General features: G+C 40.7%; 1 protein-coding gene across 7 annotated transcripts in view; it reads right to left on the bottom strand.

Annotated features, from left to right (window-relative positions):
* Positions 1-3,115, bottom strand: part of LOC109538483 (protein sprint) — a 130,383-nt gene that overhangs the window by 48,498 nt on the left and 78,770 nt on the right. The window lies entirely within an intron of this gene.

The raw sequence follows: 3,115 nt of genomic DNA, 5'->3' as shown, positions 1-3,115 counted from the left end.
TATCTAATTAATATTGCAATAATGCAAATATGCCGAGGCCGATAACGTCCTGATAACTTATCGCTGCTATTAATTACAGGGTGGTAAATGGGAACCGGCTTATCAAGGTCCAACAAGCTGAGAATTATCTTGTCCGTGGGACAAGATATTGCACAGCTTGATGCAGACAAGACGGAATTTGTAGAGGCCAAAAAAAACATCGGTTTTACTGATAGTCTTACAAAAGTATTCTGTGCACAAGAGAAGTCAGAATAGACTTGCGTAAAATTCACTGATTGAACACAAACTGTATAGGTACGATCAAGACACAAACTGAACAAAGAAATCAATCAGAAAGCGTCAATTAGTCCGCATCTGTTATGTGCATCGGTTCGGTTTCATTCTCCGATGGCCATCAAATTGAATCGCCAACCGAACAAACTTCTGGAAACTTCGAAACTTTGCCGTCTTGGCATGCCTGGACACGCCTGGGTAAAGAGTTGAAGACGTGCAACCTCACGGTTAGTGGAAACTCCAATAGCCGTTTGGATGTTTCAATAATTTGAGTTTCACCGCGCAGTTCGCCAGTTTGGTAAAGTTTCATTCGCACTTTGCTATAATTGTAAATATGCATAGAAAATTCAGTGTTAACAGCTGAATAGCACAGAATACACGGTGATTAAGTAACTGTATAAAGAGCGTAGTTGGGCGGTTTAGTGGATAAATTGGCAAATTTTACGACTGTTTTGCCACCTTTCGCCGCCCAGTCACTAATCCATTCCCGCCAACAGCTGTATAAATGTGTTTTTTCAACACACATTTTCCAATATTCTCCTGCCGGTACAATTCAAAACTATTCAAATGAGGATTTACTGAAAATGGACTATATCCGGATTACAGCGCGCGAAATATGCAAAGTTCGTTCGAACGTTAATATTCTCGGGATAAACTTGTACAAATTTGCATATTCGTTAATTTTGCCAAATCCGAAAGAAACTTTAGCGGGTGTAATTGAGCAGAAAATCGGTGTTTACCATAAAAGCGATTTCGCGCAAATTATAAGGGAAATTCATTAATTAGCAACGTAACTGAGATTGTTCGTTGTCGACCTTTATAGTTGCAGTTCAGCTATAAAATTGGCGAATGCGCCTGATTGAAAATTAATCAACTACTTCAAGCACCCGCTAAGACTGCACTTCAATAAAGCGCAGTTTCAAACGAAAACACCCTTCGATCCAAGCTCAACTAAACAATTTCCAGATAAGTTTCACTCCTTGATCCACCCGAAACAGTGCAGAACCAGAAAAAAAAATTGGAAAATCCTGCGCATTTTCTGCGGCGCTCCATCTTCCTCCAACTACCCCCATACAGCAGCCGACAAAGCGACTAATCTGTTTAATGACAAAGAAATTGAAAAAAAGGTCAACACTGATGGATAGCTGAACTAAGGAAGGTTAAGCCGATCTTTTTGTGGTTGCAGGGTCGTGTCTCTTCAGATAAAAGGACCGCAGGCCAAGGGGATCAATCAGCCTGTCAATTAGTGGCTTTTCTCCTGGCCGCCGCTCAGATTCAATCTGGTCTGGATCGGGCACTAAATCGCATTATTTGTAACCAAACTGAAACTTGTCCAGGATTTATTGGAATATTGATTAAACTGGCTCAGGTGGGCGTTCAGCTTGGGCAATTTGTAAGCAAGAACAAGCTGAAGCGCGCAGGAAAAGTTTCCCGAAACGGCAAGGTTCAAAAAATTTCAATATTCTCTTAAGACAGAATCCGGGACATCGACAGCAAACTTAGGAGAAACAATTTAAAATTGGTGAGTCGACTGCAAATTAATTTAGCGAACTTGTTCAAGATGAGACTGAACGGGCCCGCAGGGCCCAAGGAAGTTTTTAGTGGTCTGCAGACAAGACGGTGGTTTCGTAAAACTCCAAAATTGATGAATTTCTTAATTAAAACTTTTAATTTCAACAACTCACTTGAAATTTGCACAATCTTCGCCCCGATCGATGGCACTGTTGCATCACGAATTCGCTGGCAAAAATCGATCCAGACGATCCGATTTGTCATTCTTCCTGCCGCAAGATTACAATCGGATATTACACAGTCGCTGGAAGGAATGCCTGATCAAATGTGAAGGAACATTTAACAGTCACTGAAGATAAATGCGTTTTAATTCCCCAAGGGCTGCAAGAAATGTCTGATTTCATACCGCAACAATGTCGGGCGGGAAACGCGATATTGGATTTTATTTTTCCTGAAATTGAACGCGATTATGTCTTGCCTAGTAAATGTCGCTAAGGCAATTAAGCTTCCAGAGCGGGACAGCTTAAGAGATTTTGTCCAATTTATAGGAGAAAACCTCCAGATTAGACGACACTACAGAGACGGCTGAAGGAATAAAACATCCTGAGGAACGACGCGGACTTGTAAGGTTTACATCGTTAGCAATCTGTTTGATGAGTGAAAACCTACCAGCAATACAGAGGAAGTTAAGAAGAGTCTTTCAAATGATTGCAGCTCGATCAAGCAAAGTATGTAAGAATGCTTTGAATGAGTAAATAGTTCGAGAGAGACCGACAGGATATTCGGCGATTTAACCATGCCGCTGGCAATATGATAATCCTGCAGGTTTTCCATCAGTCACAACCAGACGCTGGGATTTCATTTTAATCAGATTATGTCGTTCTTTGCATTGGAGCCTGCGGCATGTTGCCTGCCCAATTTTCACACGGGGCCCCGAATGAACTAGTCATAACTCACGATCATTTTTTGCTCCCCATCTCTGGATGGATTTGTTTAAACCAGAAATTGTTGGATTCTGCCGATTATGCTCGAAATGGGATTTTTCGCATTTACGGGACCGACTTTTGGGGTTTTTTTCTGAACATATCAATTCCAAAGTGTTTCCTGATTTAGACTGCAATCCACAGTCTTTCCGCAATTTTCACTCAATGTAAATGCTGGTTTCTTTTCAATAAATCATGGAATTTTGCAATTCCATTATGCAAACTATTAACAGCCTAATTTTAAAATCAGTCAATTAGCAGTTCTATTGTTTTTCCTTAATCCTTTATCTTTCAGAAATGCCCCTTTGCTTCGGTTGTTCATAAAGCATCATCACATAAACTGTACA

This window comes from Dendroctonus ponderosae, unplaced genomic scaffold, assembly GCF_020466585.1.
Source record: "Dendroctonus ponderosae isolate FM_Combo_2020 unplaced genomic scaffold, Dpon_F_20191213v2 Dpon_F_20191213_1, whole genome shotgun sequence".
NCBI classification, from domain to species: domain Eukaryota; kingdom Metazoa; phylum Arthropoda; class Insecta; order Coleoptera; family Curculionidae; genus Dendroctonus; species Dendroctonus ponderosae.
Note: the sequence above shows the minus strand (reverse complement) of the source record. Positions and strands in the feature narration are given on the sequence as shown.